The sequence below is a fragment of the Pelophylax lessonae genome (assembly GCF_965119305.1).
Source record: "Pelophylax lessonae genome assembly, chromosome: 10".
NCBI classification, from domain to species: domain Eukaryota; kingdom Metazoa; phylum Chordata; class Amphibia; order Anura; family Ranidae; genus Pelophylax; species Pelophylax lessonae.
The window spans coordinates 108,661,204-108,687,666 of record NC_138777.1 but is presented as its reverse complement, the minus strand read 5'-3'; positions in this window follow the sequence as shown (position 1 = coordinate 108,687,666).

Here is a 26,463-nt window from a genome sequence, read left to right as displayed (position 1 = left end):
CCTTGCTGCTCTGTTGGACTGGGGTTGTCTTCAAAGCAAGGCAAAATGGATAAAAAAAGACAGTGCTATGTGCAATATCCAACAAAGATTTATTAAAAGTGAATGAATAAACAATAACTACATGCGGCTCTTATGGCGGGGAGCAAATTGCTGATAAGAGGAACATATACCTACAGATATTTAGGTGATATCACATTTGTTCCATCTGGCAATTGCAACCTGCTAATAAGCAGCCTTACCTTGATGAACGGCTTTTAAGAGGATATAACCTTTTTCATTTTGGACATATTGATATTGGAGAATGGCCGTTTAGGAATGTTCAAATTCAATACTGGTTAATACTACCCATTATAAGAAACAAAATAGTGCAGCGCTATCAAACATGTAGTGTGAACCATGCAAATGTAAAACAAATGTAAAACATTTGCATGGTTCACACTACATGTTTGATAGCGCTGCACTATTTTGTGTCTTATATTGTTTTGATTTACTATAATCAAGTGTTTTCAGCTGCTTTCACCAATTCCTCATTTATATCATTCATTTAGTCACTTAATTTTTAGTGCAGGATCTTTTTTGATTTTATTTAATACTACCCATTCACTGCTGGTGTGGATAAGAAGCAGGAGTACTCTCATGTCTTTCCCCCCCAAAAAATGTAACAATCAAATTTTTTTTAAATTTTTGGCCAATTTGTCTTCTGCTACCTATGTTTGGTAAAAAAAAATCACAATAAGCGTATTTTGATTGGTTTGCGCAAAAGTTATTGCGTTTACTAACTAAGGGAAAGATTTCTGTCATTTTGGTGGTTTTTTTTTTTAACGAGTAATGGCGGCGATCTGCGATTTTTTTTGCGGGACTGCGACATTGCGGCGGACAGATCGGACCCTTGACTGACATTTTTGACACTTTTGGGGGTACCAGTGACATTACTGCAGTAATCAGTGCTATAAATATGCACTGTTACTGTAAAAATGACACTGGCAGGGAAGGGGTTAATTTTATTGGAGAGGGAGGGGTTAATGTATGCCTGGTGCTTACTGACGTGTGGGGGGGGGGGGGGTGACTGAGTGAGTCAGCTATGCTGAACACTCCGATCTGTCACTCCCTGTCACTTAGGAGATCCGCCCGCTCTGTTTACACAGGCGGGCGGATCTCCAAACTAGATTCCCCGACGATTCCCTGGCCCGACTCCTGCTGTGAATGAAAACAGCAGGAGCGCGCCTCCGGCGGTGCGCGAGCGCCGCCTACAGGGGGAGAAGTCCAGCGACGTAGGTCTATGTCGCTGGACGATAACGAGCCACTGTGCCGCAGTAGAGGCACAGTGAACGGAGTTAAAGCGGAGTTCCGGGCAGAGAATCGTTTTTTTTTTGAACATACCCCCGGGACAGTCAGGGCTAGCACATTCCACAATGGCTAGCCTCTGATCTGTCCCGGTTCGCACTTACCTTTTAGAAGAAATACTTACTTAGAAGTTTTCTTCCACAGCGTTTCCATCTCGGTTGTGGGCAGCTGAAGCCGGCGCGGTCCTCTTCTCCATCTTCTTCCGCGTCTTCGTGTCCCAGAATGCGCTGCACCGGCCCCTCTCGTCACTTCCGGTGCGGCGCCGCATTCCTAAACAGCTTCTGGGCATGCCCAGAAGCTGTTTAGCAGGGGAATGCGGCGTCGCCCGGAAATGACGAGCGGGGCCGGTGCGGCGCATTGATTCCTGGGAGCTATGACGTTTAGCTCCCAGGAATCATCGCGAGGCAGGAAGTGACGGGGTGAGCCGCGGCGCTGGAGGAGGAAGCTGTCATAGGTGAGTATTTACGATCGTCAATAAAAAGGTGAGTAAACAAAAAAAAAAAAAATAACTATCCAATTCCTTTTCAGGTGCGGCATACCTAGCGGAGGGGCACAAAAAAAAAAAAATCTTTTTTGTGCCCGGAACTCCGCTTTAAAGTGGTTAATAAATCTTTGTAAGATAATGCACTAGACCAGTGCGTCCTCTTTTCTTTTATCCATTTTTGAGGATCTAATTTGTGGTATTGCCAGTGTACGGCACTAATAGAATTCTCTAGTATTTGCAGCATATAAAAGCAGCAGATGATAGCATAAGGAGATGTGACAACTGGGAAAACGAATGAGACACTTGCCCTGGGCCCACCAATGTCTTTAAAACAGCCCTGAGGAAAACTTTCTCTTAAATATGAAGTATATCTAAAGCCCAAGCTTTTTTTTTTTAATTTTAGACGGAGTAGGGAAGGGTTTAAGCCACTGCCAGATTTTGTTTTGCCATCTGTGTCTCATTAGGGAAATTGCCCTGCAGACTCAACAGGAAGTGAGAGGATATCTTTCCAATGTGAGGGAATCCCTGTTAGACAGTTGTTGTGAAACTAAGCACCTCTATTGGAGTATATACCCTCTATTCATGTACCTGCAACTCAACATTTTCAATTTACTCTCACTTTTATTCCAAGTGACATTGATAATCAGGACAATTACAGAGACAAATCTTCTTAAAAAAAACTGACAGAGGTTATAACCCCACACCACTCTATCTAAATGGGAAAAAAATGCCTTTAGTCATACTTAACAAAATGCTACAGAACTAAATGGCTTTACCAGTAAATATTTGGTGCCCATGACACTTCTTTTTTTTAATCTAGGCTCTTTAAATAAAACAGTTGCTTAACTGACATTAGATATAGACACTGGGTTTAGGGTAGGAGGAGATAAACCTTTTTATGTCTGTTTCTCTTTGCTGAAGAAGAAAAGAAATGATATTGACTTAAATGTGGGAAATTTAAAAAGGGCCATATGTTCTCACTTTGTGCTTTGTTTCTAATAGATAGGCAGAAATCTTTGAAGTGTGGATTGGCACAGCAGGCTAAATCTTTCAGTAAAGAGAAGATTGTAAAAAAAGGAGGGGGGTGAATAGGGATAGGATACAATATTACCCATGCAGCCCAAAAGACACAAGAAAATCCTATGATAATGTACATCTGTTTCAGGGAATTATAAGCTTTGAACATTTTTATGTGCTGATAAGTGGATCCTTCTCTTGCCATAACTTAGAACTTCAAAGCAGATTTTGTGGATAATGCAAATTGCTGAAATATAAGATTTTTCTACAAAGAGGTTCTGAAAAAAAGAGGAATTAGTCCTAATTGATGCAACAGCCTTTAATGTGCCGTGCAAAAGAATGTTACAAAAATTGATTTTTTTTTTTATTTATAATGAAACGTGGTCTCGTATTCTTTCCCTGCAAGAACTTGGTTGGTCTGGGATGTTCATCAAATGATGTATGTATCTCTATTTTCAGCAAATTCTGTTTCAAATTAAAACTTCAGTCAGTGTTGTAATGAATCAGTACTAGTCTGTCACAGAGTGGATGACATGTAAGATAGGTTTTTTTTTTGTGCTGTAACAGGGAAAAGGAATGTAAGTGCCTAGACACGAAGATGTCAGATCTTTAATTAGAAAAATGATCTGAGAAGTGAGTGTGACTTATGCATAGGAGGCAGGAGCAGAGAACTTCTTTGGACCATCACTTCTCTTGGTTCAGCTTCTCTTTCTGGTCTGCTATGACCTGCTAAGTTGCGGTGTCCTTTAACACTTCTATCTGTACCTTTTTATTTCTAGAAAGGTTGTTTGGATTTGCAGTGGTCCTAATTATATACAAGTCATAAGGAAGTCATAAAGAAGAGGTAATAAATGTTGTTCAACTGAAAGCTAACACATTGGGTTCAATTCAGAAAGCTTCAAAGCTGATCTCTCATAAGAGTAAAAGTCTTTCTGTGTGCAGCCCCACTGCAAGGGTTAACTACTTGTTTGAGTCTGGGAGCCTGGGTATTACTTATCTAATCCTCCTATTCTGCAGGCTCCTCTGCACTGCAAGACTGGTCCCTGTAGTCCCTTATGTCATTAAGACCAATGCATAGTCCTGCACTGGACATGAGGTTGCTGAGGGGCAAGTCATTGCCAGACCTTAGGGGGCCCCATTTGTCGGGAGAGCAGAGGATCAGTAAGTAAAATAGTTTTTACGGTCCCTTAGAAATAAATAAGCTGTTAAAGAGTTATTGAAGGCTCATTTTTTGAAAATAACAAACATGTTATACTTACCTGCTCTGTGCAATGGTTTTGCACAGAGAAGCCCCGATCCTCCTCTCATCAGGTCCCTCGCTCTGGGCCCCCCTCCCCCCGGCAAGTGCCCCCTGGCAGGTGCTTACATTTAAAAATACATATAATGATTTATTAATAATAATTTGTGTTTTTCATATATGTCTGGGATTCAGCTTTAAGGAAGTAAAAGAGTTGTTGCAGAATTTTGCATGTGACCAGCTTCTATGTTGCAGATCCTTCTATGACCGGATAGACACAACCAATCTCTTCTCTCTGTAGCAGCCTTTCTCAATGTTTTAATCACAGAGGAACCCTTAAAATAACTTTTTGGTCTCAGGGAACCCCTGCTAAAAATTACAATATGTACAATTCATGAATGATACATTAGTGTGATGGTCAGTGGGAAGAATGCTCCTTACACATGTGGTCATTTGAAAGAATTATCCCCTTATAGATAGCTACAATTATCAATGGTGTCAGTGGGAACTTATTTGTGAGGCAGAAATTGCTCATTGGTCAAGGAACCCCTAGCAACCTCTGGAGGAACCCTAGGGTTCCATTAAACCCTGCTTAACCCTCCTCTTGTGTTACGGTCAGAACCAACCCGTTTTCAGGTTTTTTTTTCTTTTCTTTTTTTTTTAATTCAACCATTTTATTGATTTCAATACATTACATATTATACATTTATATACATCAATTACAATCACATCCCTCACAACCCCCCTCCTCATTATTGTGATCCTTAAACCATGCATCAATTCAAAAACCTAAAAAAAAAAAAAAAAAAAAAAAAAAAAAAAAAGAACACCAAACCAACACTGTGCTTATTCTAAATCCAATAACCACACAATTGTGTACCCTTGATATCCCTTTACTTACTCAACATATTGCATCATACAGCAAACTTTTATATATATGGGAAGGAGGATTCCCTTGCTAAATTCAACACCACATCCCAAAAGAAAAAAAAAAAAAAAGAAAGGGGGGTGGGGAAAACCTCCCACAATCTCAGTGTTTATCATAGTTCCCATCCCCACCTATTGCAACCCCTTCACACCCCTTATTTATGCATCCTATTAATTCATACAACCAACATTATATATAGTGTACTCTGACCTTCCTCCCAATATGGGAGGAAGGATTAACTTGCTAAATTTAGCACCACCCACCAGAGAAAAAAAAAAAAAAAAGAAAAAGGGGGGGGGGGTGGGGCAATATGCCCACCCATTACAACAAATACCCCATTACCTCACAATACACACTCACAGACAAACGAGATATTGCACGAGCGCTCTCCTATTCTTCAGAGCCTACCCTCCGTTGTTTCCTCCACTGCCACACCGCTGGAGAGAGGGTCCGAGGGCTTTACAAAAAAAAAAAAAAAGAAGAAAAAATTAAGGGGAGGGGGGGGAAAGGGAAGAAAAGAGTGGGGGGAGAAAGGAAAAAGACAGGAAGAAAAATTCCCCCCTCCACCCCCCCTCCCTCTAGTCCTCCCCCCCCCTCGATCCCCCCCCACCATCCCCCATCGCCACCTAACTCACCTCCTGTAAATATTCTTCAGAACATGTGAAATTCGTCCATGTTTGCCATCTCAACCTATGTCTTTCTTCCATATTTAATTGTGCTGCTGTCAATGCCTCCATCCTATGGATTTCCCTAATCTTAGCATACCATAGTCTTAGTGTTGGTGGTTGGGTTAGTCTCCACGTAGCGGGTATACATGCTTTAGCCGCGTTCAATAGATGTATCAAAATCGAATTTCTATATCGCTTAATTGAATTGCTCGTGCAATGTAATAAACATAAAGCCGGGTCTTCTCTCACCTTATTCAATGTCAACTTTTCAACTATCCGGGCCACCTCATTCCAAAAGTCCCCAATAGCGGGACATGACCAGAATATATGGACCAATGTTCCTCCTACTTCCCCACACCTCCAGAATTTATCCGGATGTTTTTGATCCATTTTGTGAAGGGTCCATGGCACCCTGTACCATCTGGTTAATATTTTGTAACCAACCTCTTGGTATCTACTGGCTAATGAGGCCTTGTGCGCTAGTTTTAGAATTTTATTTACTTGCTGTTGGTTAAATGAGACCGCTAGGTCCTGTTCCCACCTCCGCACAAAGCTCGGGGGGTCTGGCACGTGTATTCCCCCTAAGATCGAGTACAGATAAGAGAGTACACGCGAGATTCTCTCTTCTCCCTTGCAAAGGGCCTCAAATACTGATAACGGGCGTGGTAAATAGCCCTGATTCTGTAACTGCTTACAGTAGTGTCTAAGTTGGAACGCACTGAACAAATCTAGCTTTACTTCGGCCCATGATACCATCTCCTCCACAGTGGGAGGATCTTTTTGAGTCCACACGTCACATAATCTTGCTCTACCCTCTTTGGCCAAATCTATAATTCTCGCATTAGTATTCCCAGGGGTAAAGAGTGAATTCCCCACCAAGGGCGTCAATGGAGAGATCGACGGAGCCACTGTTTTATCATTTTGTATTTTTGATGCTACATGTAACGTTGCCCCAATTGTCGGATGCCCCCAAATCATCTCCGATTTTGCAATAGGAGTCCATGGGGCCACTGGTAAGGGGGAGTTCATAATTCCCCTTTCCATCTGCACCCACTGTTTATGAGAATAATTGCAGTGCCAATCATAAATTCTCATGAGGTGGGCTGCCCTGTAGTACCGAAGCAAATCAGGTAAGCCCATCCCTCCTTTTGCCTTTGGAAGGGTCAGAGTCTGAATGCCTATACGCAGAGATTTCTTCGCCCAGATGAAGGATCGAAACAATGCCTTCGCCTGTTCAAAGAATACCATCGGTAATGCTATTGGCACAGCCTGTATAACATACAGCAAACGAGGCAGTACATTCATTTTCAAAGCACTGCAACGGCCAAACCATGACAGGGCCAATGTCTGCCATTTTCGTACATCGCCCCTAAGTGTCCTCAGAAGTGGGGAGAAATTTTCCTCGTATAAATCCACCGGATTTGGAGTGATATGTATTCCTAAATATACTATTGATTGATTATTCCACTGCAGGGGGAGTAATGTCCGTATATCTCTCCATTTTCCCATAGGTATGGACACATTTAATGCTATTGACTTTGAAATATTCATTCTGAAAAAAGACACCTTCCCATACTCTTTGATAGCATTCAAAATTTGTGGTAGTGATTTGTCAGGTTCTGTCACAAAGAATAACAGGTCATCTGCATAGGCTGCTACCTTCTGTTGCCCTTTCAACATCTCAGGTCCTGCTATTTCGGGGTTTTGGCGAATCTTACAAAGTAGAGGCTCCAGAGCCAGAATAAAAATCAGTGGCGAAAGTGGGCATCCCTGGCGAGTACCGTTTTTAATCTGAAAGAATTTGGAATTCCATCCATTGACCCTTACCGCCGCTGTGGGGCTAGAGTATAATGACATAATATACGTCATCATTCTTCCTCCTAGGCTAATATGTGACAGGGTGGCTCTGATGAAATTCCAGGCCACCCTGTCAAAAGCCTTTTCGGCATCAATGGACAGAAGCATCATTGGTATTTTTTGTCGTCGCATATGAAAGACCAGGTCGATTGCCCGGGTAGTATTATCCCTCGCCTCTCTTGTGGGGACAAATCCAACTTGATCAAGATGGATTAAATTCGGGACATAAGGCAAAATCCGGTTCGCTATCACCCTTGCGAATAATTTAGTGTTGAGGTTTAGCAATGAAATTGGGCGGTAACTTCCACATATCGTGGAATCTTTCCCTTCTTTATGGATCAGGGTGATATAGGCCCTTAAAGAATCTACTGGCATGTCCCCCCCGTCCCCAATATGATTTAAATGTGCCAGTAGCGGCATTTTTAGGACTTTGAAAAACTGTTGATAATATGTTAATGAAAAGCCATCCGGGCCTGGGGCTTTATGTGGTTTTGTTTGATCTAATGCCAGTTTTAATTCTTCCTCTGAAATCCTCTCCTCTAAAGCTCTCGCCTGTTCTGCATCCAAAGAGGGCATTTCTGACTTTTTAATGTATTCAATCGCCTCATCGATGTCAGCACCTCCCCCCTTTGTTGGTCCAGAGGAGGCAATATCATATAGATCCTGGTAAAATCTATAGAATTCTTCTGTTATTTCTGCCGTATCATATTTTCTTTGTCCACCTCTTCCTTGTATCTGCGAGATTACCGTACGCTTCTGAGGGCCCCTTAGGGCCCGCGCAAGCATCGCGCCTGGCTTATCTGCATATTCATAAAAATGCCTCCTTTGTGCCACTAGGGATTTCATCACTTTCTCATATAACAGACCATTTAATTTTTCCCTTGCCTTAGTGAGGGGTACTAAGTGAATTTTCGCCACTGACTTTTTATGAGCTGAACTCAGAGCCTCTATCTGGGACATCAGATCTGAGATCTCTCTTTCTTTTTCACGTTTACGTTTTGAGCCCAGCCTGATCAATACTCCCCTAATAACGCACTTATGGGCCTCCCAGATATTCGATGGAGATATTTGTGTACTCGTGTTTTCCTGAAAATAGTTTACCAGTTCTGTCTCTATCTCCATCTTTGTATCTATAGTCTGCAATAAAGATTCATTCAGTCTCCATGTCGGTGATCTTATTGGACCTTCATCAAAATTTATTGTAACATGTATCGGAGAGTGATCCGACACGGAGAAAGAGTCAATCTGAGAAGACATCACTCTGGAAAGATCCGCCTGCAAAATCATAATCCGATCTATCCTAGAGTACCTGTTGTGTATTGCTGAGTAATATGTGTAATCCCTCTCCTGGGGGTTCAAGAGTCTCCAAGGGTCAATTAGATTAAGGAGAGAGAGTTCCCGGCTTAATTTTTCCAAACGAGCATATGGCAAATGGGATGTACCCATTGAGGTGTCCAATAAGGGCTCTGGAGCGTAGTTAAAGTCTCCCCCCATAATTAACGAGCCCTCCTGAAACTCCAATACCATTGGTGTCAACTTCATTAAGAACGCCACCTGATTGTTGTTAGGGAAGTAAATGTTTATCATCGTAACCTTCTTTTTCCCTATCTTTCCTTTTATCATTAGGTATCTTCCCTCTGGATCTGCTCGTGAGTCTATATAAGTCCAGGCTACCTCTCTCGCTACAATCATACTGACTCCCTTGGATTTTGCAACTGGCGATGGAGCATGATATGCCCAAGGGAAGTCCCTATTATGTAATCTCTGAATTTTTTCACTTTTGAAATACGTTTCTTGAAAAAATGCAATTTGAGTTCGGCTACGACGCATGTCCCGCAATACCCTCGTTCTCTTTTGGGGGGTAGATAACCCCCTCACATTTAAAGACGAAATTTTTGTACCTTGCATTCTCCTCCCCCCTAGGTTAACCCCCATTAATATTTATACTATCTTCCAGGGAAACCGGAGGAGGAAAGCCGGGAGGGGGGAGGAGGAAAGGAGGAGAGACTAGAGGGTAGGGAAATAAGGAGATAAAATAAAAGAAAAAAAAAGGGGGAGAAGGGGGGCCCCTCGCTCTTTCTATCACCGGTGTGACAGTGTGTATGAACTAATTTGGTCAAAACTTGACCGTGCGTAACAAGACGCGGCCTAATTGGGCTGGCACTCTGAAGACGCTCACCGTGAGGAAGAATGTAACAACACACACAAAAAAAAAAAAAAAAAAGATTCCTTCTTCTCCCCGTCCTGTTAAATCCAACGGATGAAAACAGGGGTAGGGGAGAAGGAGAGAAAAAAAAGAAAATTTCCTTCTTCTCCCCGTCCTGTTAAATCCAACGGATGAAAGCAGGGGTAGGGGGGAAGGAGAGAAAAAGAAAAAAAATAAAAAATTTCCTTCTTCTCCCCGTCCTGTTAAATCCAACGGATGAAAACAGGGGTAGGGGAGAAGGAGATGGGCGGATAGGGGTCGGGGGGTGCTAACCTGGCTTTTTATGCATTTAAAAATTAATTCACATTATTATCACATAGCCCATTCTTGATTCTGTTGAATCTGTTCCCGTTTTACACCACCCCCCTCCCCCTTACCACCTCACCATCCCTGACATAGCCACCCCCCTCATTTTGGCCCGCTCACACACCGACCCCATACCTGACCCAAAAACACAGCAATTTAAGCATGTCAATAAACATAGCCAACTTTACATATCGACCTTCTATGCTTAGTTCACTTCCATTAGTCCCTATTTACTTGCATCTTATGCCTCTATTCCTTAATAATCTCCCCCGACTGATTAGGTATTGAAAAAGTACCTAACCAATCTGGGACTTCGATTGGCTGTATTTTTAAGAAAGAGAAGAGGCCTTTTAACTGCTCAGGCCAACGTAAGATGAACACAGAGGCCCCCTTCTTTATCTTTATATGAAATGGATGTCCCCAATGGTAGGTTGCTCCCGCTTGCTGAATTCCTTTAAGTAATGGCTTAACCATAGCCCGCATTCTTAATGTGTTCTTGGATAAGTCTGGCAGAATCTTGATCTTTGATCCTTCATATTCAAAGGGGCCTCTCTCCCATGCTTTCTGCATAATTAATTCCCTCTGGGAAAAAAAAATGTATCCTAGCCAGAACGTCCCGTGGCGAGTCCACCCCCATACTACGAGGGGCCCTGACTCTATGTGCTCGATCTATTTCCATGGTCTCTGTGTGAGATCGGTCCAGTAAATCATTGAAAATTTCAGTTATCTTGCCTTTTAAATCAGGACCAGCTACGTCTTCAGACAGACCCCTGAGGCATACATTATTACGTCGTTGCCTGTTTTCACCGTCATCTTGCAGCAATTGGAGCATAATTACCTGTTTAGAAATCAATTTATGCGAGTCCTCAATATACTCCAATCTTTCCACTTGCTGGTTTTGCCCCTTCTCCATCACCTCAATTCTATTATCCATCTGGTTAATCTGCCCCTTCAATTAATTTATTTCCAAGGTTAAAGAACTTACTATGCTTGCAGCAATCTCAGTCAAGTCCTGCTTGGTGGGCATCACAGATAGAAGCTCCTTCCATTCCTCTGACTGTGTATATGGAGCTTGAGGTGATGAGGGATCTGCCTCCCGCTGTTCAGCCCCTGGTGAAGATAACTCCTCCATCTCTCTTGCGGTAGATTGCTCTAGGGGTTCGTTACTGTTTCTCATCACTTTGGTATCTTTTTTGGCCACAGCTGCGGTATTTGTGCCCGCTCTCATCGGCGCCATCCTGGAGAGTTCCTCCACTCCTTCCCTCCGCTGTCCCCGGAGGAAGTAAGCGGATATATCTGCTCTCCGGCCCGACCGTCCTTGGCTCTCTCGAGTGTACCGCTCTACGGTTTGCATGGGCCGTATGCCGCAACTGTACGGCCTCAGTCGCCGGCTACCTCCTCTGCCACCGGAGGCAGCCGCTACCGTCCTTCCGTCCGTCTCCGATCAATCGCTTCGGGAGCCTCGTGGGGTGAGCGTGTGAGCACGCCGGCTACGTACTACTGCTCTCGCGAGACTTCGGGGTATGTGGCTGCTTCTCACTCACTGCATCATGCGGACGCCCAAACGGAGAGCGCGGATTACCACAGAGCCCCTCCTCACGGCGTCATCTTCCGGCCACCGCCCACCGACCCACTGGAAGATTTTACCATACTTCCTGTTCCTCCCGTTTTCAGGTTTTGAATGTCTATAAGTATCACATAAATTTGTTTATTGCATCAAGATTTTTTTTTTACTTTGTCAGGAACCTCTATTTAAACAATGTAATAGAAAAAGAATCCTTTTCACTAAATTATAAAATACTGTGGTGAAAATTAAGACGTTTATGGTGTTGGGGTCAATTCTGACCCAGTTATAATATAGGATTATAGGACACTAAGAAGTGCCAAAACTGAAATCATAAACACTCTCTATGCTTAGTAACACTGACAGCCAATCACCTCTCAACCCTGTGAGCTTTAGTTAGGGAGGGGCCTATCTCTCTGCCTGCTTGTCTGCTTCTCTAAATAAAGAAACGTAGGACCAATACATTTCAGAGTTGCTTTTATTTTACCATTTTTTAAATTTGAAAATGAGAGCTATGCTACCAAAGAAAGGTCTAAGGGGTCACACCAAAAATATTAAAACCAATCTTTTCAAGGATAAAGAAGCCTAACAAGGTAACCAAGAGGTAAGAAACAAATTGGATGATAAATAATTGTTCAGAGGGTATTTTATGGCTGATTTAAGACACGAATCAAAACCGACCCGTTAAAATCATGGATAGTAACAGAAAGCTAACATAAGAGGAGGGTTAAGAAACCCTGCTCTAAAGAGTGGCTGGATAAGTGACCTGTTACATCAGCCCAGTGTGAACTTTCTGGTATGATCTCCCTGTGTCACCAAGTTTTCTGGTCACTGCGTAAGCCATGCTAGGGATTTCCATAATCTGCATTGCAAAAGAACCCAATGCAGATAAGAGTGTATGTAATATGCACTTTAAATCTAAGGCAGCCACATACAAGCATACAGTACCCCAAACCAGTTTTTTTTTTTTTAACCCCAGAAGAACATTGATAATAATTTATAGGTGTAGGGGAGTCCCTGTTGGAGGTTATTATATTTTCTTCTCACTATATATTGACAGGATCAGAAGTTGTATACATAAAACAGGACAAATCCTTTCTCAGACGATCTTATAAAACAAATAAGCAGCTAACATGAAGTTTGTTATACAAAGCTTTTACAGAGTATTACCAAATAGTGTAGTGCTAAATAATGATATAACCTAATAAAGTGTAAAGTGAAATCTATAGTGACAATCAAGGCTGCCGATAAGGCAGTACAGCTGGGCCTCCTGTACTAGGCCTGGCGCTATCAGTTCAAAAGGGGGGCCTGGGCACCTGCCAAGCAGGTAGGACAGATGTACTGGTTTATTGCTCCTCTTGTGGCTCCCCTTGTTACAGTGCTGGTTCTCCTCCTTTCCCTCCCCTTCGGACTGTGCTGCAGTGCAATCCATTGAAGTATCTCTACCGGATGGGCTCCACACAGAGGGGATATCCTTAAAGGAGTTGTAAAGTCAGAAGGTTTTTTATCTTAATGCATTCTTTGCATTAAGATAAAAAAAAACCTTCTGGGTATAGCAGCCTCCCCATCACCCCGTAATACTTACCTGAGCCCCATCTCTCTCCAGAGATGTCAACGAGTCCCTCGGCCGACTGTAGTAGGTGGGAGAATGGGCCCCTCACATCTCTAGTTTGTGGAAACAATGCTCTATTATACTGGTGATGGTTTTACTCACTGTGGAACCTACGGGCCTAATCCACTGCATTGTGTAAAAAGGCTGTTAGATCCTGTCTTCTTCTTCCACAGTCCCTAAACAATCTCCTGATAGAACAGAGCCTTGGGGGCAGGCGGCACATGCTCAGTTTGGTGTGTATTGCTAGAGAGTTTTTTTTTCTTGGGAGAGTGCAGGTGATCAGCACAGGGCCAATAGGCACTGTCCAGACAGAGGGTCAGGGGTCCTGCAACCTCATAGGACAATCAAGGGAGAATGAAAACTCCTCCTACAAGCTTTAACCAAACACTGATAGGAGTCACAAGACTGCTCTAACTGTTTAAGATATTTAGCAGTTTATATTTACTAAAACTATTGCATTTCCATGTTTTGTGTACTGTGAGAGACCAGATATAGTGAATGCAGGGTCCAGGGTTTAGTAACACTGTAAAAAATAAGGGTCCATGCACACTGGGTTTAAAAAAATGGCCAGCTTCCTTGGCAGAAAAAAACACTCATATAGAGCATTTTTGTACAGGTGTTTAGAAACATTTTTTTTCGAGAAAACTTGTTTCAAAAGGTTTTTTTCCTGCCTCTAAACACTGAGTTTAAAATATGCCTCTACTTGCCAAGATACTACCCTCCTTGGTTCATATGGATCAGATGGGTTTTGTGTCAGGCCGCCAAGCCCCTGACGCTACTAGACGAATGCTTACTTTAATTATTTTGTCTAAGTCGCTGCAAAGGCCTTCTCTGCTCCTAACAATGGATGCGGAGAAGGTCTTTGACAGAGTTCATTGGGGGTATATGACCCAAGTGCTACACAGGTTCGGTTTCCAAGGCTTCATTCGATCAGCCATCTTGGCCCTCTATTAATTTCCCTCTGCGCATGTGCTGTGCGAGGGTATGTTCTTCTCCCATTTTAAAATCACAAATGGGACACGCCAGGGTTGTCCACTGTCCCCCCTAAATTTCGATCCTCTGATGGAACCACTAGCAGCTAAAATAAGGTCTGACCCTAAAATTCGAGGTATAAGGTCCAAAGACATACAACATAAATTAACGCTGTTCGCAGACGACATAATACTCTCCTTGACTGACCCTATCCATTCCCTTCAAGCAGCGCATGATGTGCTACAACAATTTAATGCTGTCTCATACTATAAAATTAATGCTGCCAAATCACAAATACTGGGAATTGGGATCAACGGTGTAACTAGGCGGGTCTTGCAACAAAAATTCCCGTTTCCTTGGGCTACCAATTCTGTAACTTACCTGGGCATTCAACTCACCCCGGATGTTTCCGACATTTTTAGCTCTAACTTCTGGCCATTGCTAAAAGACATTCATTTAGAACTCAACCGACTACAGAAATACTTAATTTCATGGTCCGGACGGCTTGCGGCGGTGAAAATGCTTCTTCTCCCAAAAATATTATATCTTTTTAGAACGTTACCGGTACATATACCCAATTCCTATTACTGTAAATTACAATCCCTCGTTTAATAGTTTCATCTGGGCCGACAAAAAACCTAGGGCTAATAGTAAACTCTTAATGAAGACTAAACCAGCTGGAGGCATGAGTGTGCCCATATTTTGAGATTACTACATAGCATCCCTTTTAGATCAAATAGGATGTTGGTTCCTACCTCCAAATACTAAACACTGGTCCAACCTGGAATAAGCACATATCTCCCAGAATACACTAGAAAACCTACTACTCGTTAGCCCCAACTTGAACGCTCAACATATACGGCCTCATCCGCTTATATCTCCATCCTTGGAAGCATGGAAGACTTTACTTACACAACATCTAGATCCCAAGAAAAGCACCCTAATACCACTACCCTTAGATTCCTTACAGTTTCTGACTCAAGATGTAAACCTTAAAGTATGGATTGACAGAGGTATCCACAAGGTATCGGACATACTTACACAAAAGGGAATGACTCCCTTTAATTCCCTAGCATCCCGATTCCAACTACCTAAATCAGAAATTTTTACGTACATGCGGATTCAACACATTTTGCGGTCGATGCCCTCCCTCCACATTTCCGTGCCCACTGTAGCATGGGATTTTTGGATGAAGGTCCAACTTTCAGTGAAAGGAATCTCAGTCTTCTATGACCTACTACAAATGAAAACAACCTTCGTAAAGACCCCACAAATGTATAAATGGGAGAGAGATCTGAACTTAACTTTCACAACCGATCAATGGATTAGGGCCATCCATAATAATCTAAAATATACCAGGTGAGCAAACTATTGGGAATCGGCTCACAAATTTCACCAGAGGTGGTACCTTACGCCACATCTGATTGCAAAATTTTCTAAAAATAATTCTGCCCAATGTTGGAGATGCGGTGCCCAAGTGGGCACGCTTTTCCACATGACATGGTCGTGCCTACACATAAGAGGGTTTTGGACTGCCGTTTTTAGATTGATAGCGAAGATTACGGGTAACATACGTAGGAAAAACCCTGCTCTTGCTGTTCTGAGCATAGGCAGTGAAATGATTCACTGCTCCGTTAGACCCATCACCATGCAAATTCTTTTTTGCGGCCATAGCTGTCTTGCTGAGAAAATGAAAATCTGTTGAGGTCCCTGACATTAAAGAAGTTACCAGGTTAATTAGAGAAGTTTACATGTACGAACATATTATGGCCCTCAAGGAAGGTTCTACAAACAAGATGTGCCGATTTTGGAAACCCTGGCAGGAATACATGCATGACAAATGATAAATGGATGTCTTCTCGACTTGTCCACCAGGGTGTATATTGCTTTAGTTCTATTGTCTTGCTATTATTTTTTTTATGTTTGTGATTACTGTTTCATCGACACTTTGTGAAATGTGTTCAGTTTCACTTTTTCACCACAGAAATTGTCCGATAAGGCCCCTTTCACACTAGTGCGACTTGTACCGCGATTTTGGACCGCAAAATCACATGACAAGTCGTTTTCCATTATTTTCAATGAGCCCCATTCATATCAGTGCGTTTTGAAGTTGCACCGACTTCAAAGTAATTCCTGCACTACTTTGCCACGATTTGATTGCGTTTTGAGCCATAGCCATTGCTTTCAAAATTGCGTCAAAATCGCGTTGCATAAGTGTGAAAGGGGCCTAAACTGTTCTCATTCTGCTGCCTATTCTTTGCTGAATGTAATGCAATGTTACCTTTTATATTGCTGCCAATTTGTTTGTGTGCTTTGGTTTGTTTATCTTATAAAACCCAATAAAAAGTAATATTAAAAAAATATATATATATGCCTCTAAACGTGAGCTGTTTCTACAGGCAAAACACAAAATTCCTGTAGAAGCGGCATTTTTAAGCCCAATGTGTCAGCAAGTCTTTGGTAGTGAGCCCTTATAGATCCCCAGCTCAGGATTCCCCAGGGCACGGAATCTAAGCCCAGCCTGCTTCTTCACCAGGGCCCCTGATGGTGGGGATGGACTTGCAGCAGACTGGAAGCAGGTCGCAGCCCCCAGATAGGCCCAGCTGAAGATGTGGAGACTGCTGGCATGTGCAGAGTAAACAGGAGACTTTAAGGATAGCCAAGAGACAAGCCGAGGTCAGGACAAGCAGCAGACGAACATAGACGGAGAAACTAAGTCAGGTCAGTACACAGGAAATCAGATACAATAGACAAGGGTTACACGGATGGGAGCTCAGAGAACAGTGAAGTTGCTCAGGCAAAGAGCAGTGCACTGAGCATGTGTATATATAAGGAAGCACACATGGAGGTGACCCAGGAAGTAATAGACAGGAAAAGGATATAATCCACAGTGGAGCAGGCAATGCCCACAGAAGAACAGAGAAGCCAAACACCACATGTGAAAGGAAGCAACATAGAAGCACTGCAGCAAGGACGTAAGAGTATACAAACAAAACTACAGGCTAACTTGTGTCACAATGTGCATGGAGTGTGGCACAGGTGCCCCTTTACATTGGTGGTCAGTGGGAAAAATACCCCATTAAATTGGGAGTCAGTAGGAAGAATTCCACTTATACTGGCAGTCAGTGAGAAAAGCACTGTTTTACAGAAAGGTGGGAGAATCATTGGGGTCAGTAGTAGCTTACCCCGGAGATGAGAGTAGTGTCTGCACTGGTCTCCAGATGATAGTTTGAATGATGCTAGTCCTGAAATTATCCAGGAACCACCAGGCCCGGGTACTGATAGGCGAGGTTAGAAACCCTTTGTTAGAACCCTAGGGTTTCAAGGACCTCTGGTTGAAAAAAAGCTAATCTAGACAATGTTGAGGAGCAATATTTACTTTGATATTTTCTCTAGATCAAGATAATTTTTTACAACTCAAAGAAACTCTTTTGTCAGATAAATTTGCCATTTAGTCATTTTAGAAGAATGGTGCAGGTTGAAGTTTTTCTACAATAATTTATATCCAAGTATTGATAAGCTGTACTCCATTCTCTGCTTGCTGCAATTTTTATTTACAGTAAAGCATATTACAGTCCACAGCGAGTAATCCATGCCAATATATACATAGCGCCCCCCCCCCAGGACTGCTGAGAATATGCCCAGGTTGCTAGTACAGAGGCTGTCAGTCATAAGCACAGTTCCATGCACACCGACAATACAGGATCAGTCACTGTAAGGGATGTCTTTTTAGCATTTATTGCTGACTAACTTGAAACAGCAGAGGGGTGCAGGCATTCAGGATACTCCAAACTGATCAATTGGAAGACAAACTTCAGCACAAATCCTTATAATGTAAGGTCTTACTCACAATGTCCCAGGAGCTTCCACAGGTAGATCCTCACTAAGGGAGATGAAAGGTCTTTCTTCAGACTAGGACTTCAGGAACAGTACCCTCTAGCAAAGAAATCTTCAGGCACTCAGAACAGCACCTGCTGAAGCCCAAACTGCAATTCGTGTCTCAGTATAGCTACCTCCCAGGGGTAGCCCAAAGAAATCTAGAACCTTCCCTGAAGAGAAAAGAACACTCTGCAAAGGCTTCCCAAATACTGTATGTGTCACCTTCCCAGCCACCTTCTGGATGCTCCCTTCCAGGAATTGACTGAGGCATGATAAATGTTAAAACCGGATATTTGACTCTCCCTTCCCTATATTCTGGAAACTTCTCCCAGAAGCAGGTAGGAGAAATCAAACACCCAACCTAGGAAGCCCTGACCAGACAGAAATAATAGCTCACTGCTCAACTGACTACAGTGAGGCCAAAAACATTTAGTTTAAAAACCTAACTAGAGGAGGGCGCAACAATAGGTTTACACATGTTACTTAATCCTAGTGTTTTAGAATGAGTAAGACATAAATTGAAAGCCCATCTTTAGTCAAAGCTTTGCACCCATTCACCAGTTGTTACAAGCAAAAAGTACATGCCTAACCCCTAAGGGTAATATAAATCTAAATGCTAAGCACAATTAGAAGTACATATCATCACAATTACTCTGTGCATGCAGGTGGATTATACCTTGTTTTCTTCAGGACAAATTGGGCTCTCAGTTGGTAGTAAATAGTTATGGCTCCTGATTTTTTTTTTTTTTTATATTAAAGGAAATCTAGCCCAAAATAGTAAAAAAAATGTTTGTTAAAATGTAGCTGTATATTTCTTGTTACTACCAAAACCTACCACCAAAGAACAACTCTGCTCCTGACAAGTGCAACTATACCACATATATGTATGTTAGTTGTTGTGTGTACCCATAGTACTGTCCAGAAACAAATAGTGCGCATTTTGTCCTACCTAAAACACACTGACACTGACACTAACTTACATTGATGCTAATTGAACATTTTTTTTTTTTAATCCTTCCCAAAATATACTGTCCCTGACCTTTGATCCTTATTTGACCAAGTACCAACCCTGGCACTGACCTGGATCTAAACTTTTTCTTTATTTTTTATTTTATTATTTTACAAAGACTTTTTTTTCTTTCTCTGCAAGGAAAGAGAAAGATACATTGTATCTTTTTTCTCCATTCACAGAGAGAGAAAAACACAGGGGTGGGCGTGACTGATCACTGTGGTTGCCAATCAGAGGCTACCACAGCGATCAGGTGATCAGCAATTGAGAGATCCCAGTCTCATTAGTACAGGGCCTGGGAGCGTGCCGCACAAGTGAGATACACATATATGCGGCCCCACGGAAAAAAGCCCACTTATGTGTTACATCGACAGGAATGGGTTAAGCTTTTTTTATACTCATCTAAATCCAGCATCCTTAAATTAAGATTTACTAAAACTGGAGAGTGCAAAATCTGGTGCAGCTCTGCATAAAAACCAATCGGCTTCCAGGTTTTATTATTAAAGCTTAATTAAATAAGCTGAAGTTAGAAGCTGACTGGCTACCATGCACAGCTGCACCAGATTCTGAGTGCACCGATTTTAATAAATCTCCCCAAAGTGTCAAATGCTATGAACTTAGGTAAGTACATTTAGTGTTGTGTTAGAGATTTCACATTTTGAGTTACTATTATAAACTTAAAATATATCTGGTGTATATCATATATATTTTTTTGCTAAAATGTTCATGATCCTTTTCCCAGAATTTCATTGACCTTTTGTGTGGTGCAGAATCTAGGGAGTGTCTGTTATGATCCCCACAGGAAAGTATGGATTACCTGAGACTCCTGGGTAACAGCTGATTTGCCCTTCCCACAAAAGCTTTCTTCTAGTACCCAACATGAGTTAAATTAATAGGCTGTAGCATAATCTGTAAGCTGGCAGGGGTTGGGCCTTTCAAGTAGAGGTATACAGCCCTTGCCAAAAGTTTTGAGAATGACACAAATATTAATTTTCACAAAGTCTGATAGTTTTTAGATCTTTTTTTCAGATGTTACAATGGTATACTGAAGTATAATAAACAGCATTTCATAAGTGCCAAAGGCTTTTATTGACAATTACATTATGTTTATGCAGAGTCAATATTTGCAGTGATAACCCTTCTTTTTCAAGACCTCTGCAATTTGCCTAACATGCTGTCAATACACTCCCGGGCCACATCCTGACTGATGGCAGCCCATTCTTGTTTAATCAATGCTTGGAGTTTGTCAGAATTTGTGGGGTTGTTTTTTTTTTTTGTTCAACCGCCTCTTGAGAATTGACCACAGGTTCTCAATGGGATTGAGGTCTGGGGAGTTTCCTAGCCATGTACCCAAATTGTTGATGTTTTGTTCCCAATCAACTTAATTGTCACTTTTGCCTTAAGGCAATGTGCTCTATCATGCTGGTAAAGGCATTGTTCACCACCATACTGTTCTTGGATGGTTGGGAGAAGTTGCTCTTGGAGGATGTTTTTGTACCATTTTTTATTAATGGCTGTGTTCTTGTGAGTGAGCCCACTCTCTTGGCTGAGAAGCAACCCCACACATGAATGGTTTCAAGGATGCTTTATTGTTGGCATGACACAGGACTGATGGTAGCGCTCATCTTTTCTTCTCCAGGCAAGGATTTTTACAGGTGCCCTAAACAATCAGAAAGGGGATTCATCAGAGAAAATGACTTTATCTCAGCAGTCCAACCCCTGTACGTTTTGCAGAATATCAGTCTGTCACTGATGTTTTTCCTGGAGAGAAGTGACTTCTTTGCTGCCCTTCTTGTTCTTGACACCAGGCCACCCTCCAAAAGTATTTGCCTCACTGTGCATATAGATGCACTCATACCTGCTTGCTGCCATTCCTGAGCAAGGTCTGCACTGGTGGTGCCCCGATCCCACAGCTGAATCAACTGTTGAACATGGCCCTGGAGCTTGCTGGACTTTATTGGTCACCCTAAAGCCTTCTTAACAACAATTGCTTCTCTCTCCTTGAAGTTCTTGATGATCCGATAAATGGTTGATTTAGGTGCAATCCTAGTAGTAGCAATGTCCTTGTCTGTGAATCCCTTTTTGTGCAAAGCAATGATGCCTGCACGTGTTTTCTTGCAGGTAACAATGGTTAACAGAGGAAGAACAATGATTTCAAGCACCACCCTCCTTTTAAAGCTTCCAGCTTGTTATTCTAACTCAATCAGCATTACAGAGTAATTTCCAGCCTTGTCTTTGTCAACACTGACAGCTGTGTTAACGAGAGAATCCCTGACATGATGTCAGTTGGTCCTTTTGTAGCAGAGCTGAAATGCAGTGGAAATTTTTTTTTTTTTTTTTTTTTTTTTTTGGGGGGATTAAATTAATTTTCATAGGAAAGAGGGACTTTGCGAATATTGAAATGTATCTGTTCACTCTTCATAACATTCTTGAGGATAATGCAAATTGGGATAATAAAAAATGAGGCAGCAGACTTTGTGAAAATTTATATTTGTGTCATTCTCAGAACTTTTGGCTAGGACTATATGACAAGTAGAGGATTGAGGCAGGCAGCAGACAAATGATCCTTGGAAACCAGAAGACAGGCTTGGGATGTTACCTAAGTTTGTAAAAGGATTGGAGGGACATGTAGTGAAGGACTTGGAGGTAACTCTTAAAATGTGCACAGTGCACAGAGCAGAGTTTGTACTACCTATGTAATTAACTTATAGTCAGGCTGGTGAATGTCATCTCTGTAGTTTTTTATTTTAACAAATAGATGGCCCATGTGCAGAGCTTAGAATAGTGCACTCAGCCCAAAGGGAAAGATGGTGGCATGAAAGTCAGCCACATGCTTGGAGACTAAAGCCCCGTACACACGTACTGATCGTCGGCCGAACGATCGGCCGTCTTTTGTCCAGGGCTGTCGTGTCTGTTGAAAACTGCAAAAGACTGCACACGAATTTTGTTGGCCAACAACAGCCGACTGCAGAAGTGATGTCATGTGATGGTTAACTTTCCTTGTCTTTTTTCTTTTCTGAGCATGCCCAGTCTTGCAAATCTGCTGTCTGTCAGCCGAAATCTGTACTGACTGGCGAACAATCGGCCGTTCTGGTGTTGGCCAACAAAAATTTTAATGCCTGCACGACAGATTCTGTTCGGCCGAAATGCACTGTCGGCTGTCGGAAGCATCATACTAACAAGCCTACAATCGGCCGATCGGTCGTCGGCCGAATATTTACGGCCGACAATCGGTACGTGTGTACGGGGCTTTAGTAATCATGCACAGGAGGTCATTGGGAGTGCTTGGTTCTTTGTAATTGTATTTCCTATATAAATGTGGAATGCTTTCCTCTGGTACGTACATTTCCAGCATATTCTCAGAACCCTTACCTCAACAATTAACATTAGAGTATAAGCAAACTGAGAGTCTATTTCAGTTGCATAAACATGATATAGGAAGCAACAGGAAATAGCAGTCCCTGTGCAGCTCTACTAAGAAGGATGCACACCTCCAAAACATGTAATAATGAAAGATTTGTAATTAAGGACTATATATAGATTTTGAAAACATTAAGGTGGAGCTGAATTCAGGAAGTGAAGATCTGCTATGTTATAAGGAAAAATTAGAAAGATTATTTGTGCCTAATCAGTTCCTTAAAAAATGTACCTTTTATCCCGAAAAATAACAATGCACATTTCAGTAGAGGAGGGCAATGGCTATCTGGTACCCTTCTTCCCAAACAGAACATAAAAATCTCAGACCGTGTAATCCCACTATACTAGAACTTCAAGAAAACTCTTGAGCTCTTGGCAAGGCTGTCCCCCTTTACTCCTTTTGGAAGACTGACACTCTTCTCTAGTTCTTGAGCTCCTTTTTAGAATCTCTTCTTTAGCAATTCATCTTTTTTGTCTAAGCTTGTGTGAAAGAATTTCATTAAATAGTTGGAGACTACATAGCAACCAGCAACCAATGTTATGACAATGAACAGTTTTGTGAGGAGTATGTAATTATACCATGGCAAAAAGGAGTAGGTGTAAAGACTTGTGATTTAAAACTTAAGTGTATATGGTGCAGGGATCAGAGAAATGTATCATATGGCCCAGTGTGACGAGTGCAATGGCCAGGAGTATTTAAAGTGGAAGTAAACGCCTTTTAATGATTTATACCTACAGGTTAAGCCTATAATAAGGCTTCACTGCTGAGCAGCGGTGTGATGCTTTGAGCGGTTTAAGAGGATTCCCTTAGTGTATTTGATCTTTATTAAATCAATATATTTGGAGGTAAATACACTATTGAGCGTCTTTCTTTTTTCATGAATAATGTTGTGGAAATTGGAAGTTGGGCTACTTATTGTAAGAAAAAATGAAGTGGCGTTTGTTACAGTTTTTGAATCTCCAAGCACTACGTGGCTATCTTTGTACAAAAAAACGATGGTGTTTGGGTGAGCCTCCATCTGACTTTAGATGGAGGCACTTTAAACCACTTGCCAACCCCCCCCCCCCCCCACAGTACATTTACATAATTCATTTGTCAATAAATACCATGGTTATGGCAGTATTATTTTGCAACGTGGGTGATTCTGCGCCTGGAAAAGTGGTCCCAGCAGTGGATTTGCTGATCCCCCCCCCCCACCGCTTTCCAAGAGTTTTCAAGCTCACTGGAACTATTATGGAAACTCACTGGAAATATTTCTATTACTAGGGATGTTTACATTCCTTGTGACAGGAATGAGTCCCCGTTCACACTCAGGCGACCTGTGAGGCGACCTGGTCGCCTCACAGGTCACCGTAGGTCGCCTTCCATAGGGAAGCTGCAGACCCGTTCTAATAGGAGCGACACAAGTCGCTCCGACTTAGAAAAAGGGTCCGGAGCTTCTTTGGGGCGACCCGGAGGCGACCGCCATAGACTTCAATGTTATGAAGTCCGTGGCGGCCGCTCCGAGGTCGCGGCGCGCTGCTCGCACTGCTCTATTTACTTGGCGTAACATCATCTTTTGCATACTGCAAAAAAAAAATGGGATAACTATTGTGTTTTTTTTTAATTCTTTAAAGTGTATTTTTCCAAAGAAAAATTGCATTTAAAAGACTGATGCACAAAAACAGCGTGACAAGAAATATTGCAACAACCCCCTATTTGGGGCTTCTAATTCGTTTTCTAGCAAAAAATACATATGTAAACTTTTAAACAAAAAGTTCCAGAAAAGGCCTGGTCAGCAAGTGTTTAAACACCAATAATGGTGAGAAGATTTTTTGGAAAATTTGGACTTTCACTATACACAGCACTGGCTATTTAGTCATAATTATCTTGGACATTTCACTGACATCTTGTATTTATTTGAGGATTCACTTGTTACTTTGCATTTATTCATATTGCAACACTGTTTACTTTTTTACACAGTGCTGCTTACATATTCTAGAATTCACTGGTGAATTCTAGTGACAATAGTGAAAAATAATAAATTCATTCACTTTTAATCTTGCTTTTTACTGTTTCTTATTGTCTGTTTTGTATTATCTTTTCTGTAAATATTTCTTTGCATCCTTTTTCTTTTCATTAAGCACTTGCCTAATGGGCACTTTTACCCCATTCCTGCCCAGGGCAAATTTCAGCTTTCAGGACTGTCACACCTTGAAAGACAATTGCTTAGTCATGCAACACTGTACCCAAATAAAATTCTTATCATTTTTTCCGCACAAATTGAGCTTTCTTTGGTGGTATTTAATCGCCATTGGGTTTTTTTATTTTTTGCTAAACAAACAGAAAAATACTGAAACTTTTGAAAAAACAATGTTTTTTTATACTTTGTTTAAAAATTTTGCAAACAGGTGATTTTTCTCATGCACAGATGTGCTTTGATGAGGCTGCACTGATGGGCACTGATGAATTAGCACTGGTAAGGCAGCACTGATGGGGCACTGATGAGGTGGTACTAATGGACAGCGCTGATAGGCATTGGTGGGTGGCACTGATGGGGAGCACTGATAAGTGACACTAATGAGGAGACACTGATGGGTACTGATTGGCAGCACTGTTGGGACTGCACTGATAATCAGAACACTGATAATCAGTGCCCTAATTATCAATGCTGATGTCCCTTTAACTCAAGCCGGTTACCAGCTCTCTTTTTCTCCCCTCAAGCTGTCAGCGTGAGGAAAGAAAAGCCGATAACTGGCTTGTGTTTACTTCTGTGATCAGCTGTGATTGGACACAGCTTATCATGTGGTAAAGGGCTGCTGTGATTGGCCCTTTACTTCGATCTTTGATTAGCTGGGTGCAATGGACTTGGTAATTACAGAGCTAATCTCAGGGGTGCATGAGCATGGATGCCCTCCCGGCAAACTAAGCCCATGCTGTAGACATTTTTCAGCTATAGTGTGGACAGGCCGTGGTTAAAGCATTATTTTAAAACTATTAAAGAGAAGCTTTTTTTTTAAAAAAAAAATAGAAGTCATCTTGACTGTGGGAATCCAGCTATGACTACCTGGTGCATCACAGCTGGTACCTCACTGCACATGTGCGAGCAGTGCTGTGCTTTCTGAATGGCTTGCAGTCTCTTAGGACAGGTGATGTGTCCCAGGAGGTTGCAGGCATTGAGGAGAGGGCACCAAACTTCTGCTCCGCTTGCCTAAACACAGGAAGTTAGAGTAGGTACCTATCAAAAATAGGTACTATCTTCTATAATCAGAAATCAAAGAATCATTGCCACTGTAAGGGCTACTTCATTTTAAAACTCTATTGTGTAACTGCTAATGTCACAAACATTTCTTAAAAGATCAGAGTTGCAACAGCAGACATGGTGAATGGTGCATGTTTCCATTAAAACACAATGGGCTCCATTCACAAAGCAATATTTTCCGCTTTAAAATTCGCAGTAAAATAGCTCAGAGCTTTTTTGAATTTTTTTTGCAATCCACTAAAAAACACGACTAAAATTCTGCATGCTGTACTTAACCATTTTACGACCTCCCGCCGCAGTTATACTGCGGAAGGCAGCCGCTCCTGCGCGAACTGCGGTAGGTATACATCAGTCGCGCGTAGGCAGCTAGAGGGCGAGCGCGCGCCACGGGCGGCGCCCTCCCGCCCCCCTCGTCATCCAGGGGGGGCATCGGTCAATCGCCCCCCCGAAAAAAATATTACCCACTTACTCCAGTCCACCAGCCCAGACACAGTGCCGTAGCCGAGTTCCCAACTTCCTTTCTCCCCAGCAGGCCAGCAGCGCGGCGGGGCTGAAAGCTTCTCTTGTAGTCTCGCCGTCGCGCCGATGGCCTATACAGCAGCCGCGGCCCGCAGTGAGTGCACTGGTTGCTATGCTATCGCCGATTGGCGTCGAGCAACCAGTGACGTCACCGGTCATGAGGAGTGGAGGAGGAGAGTGAGGCCCCAGCATCCACAGCGGA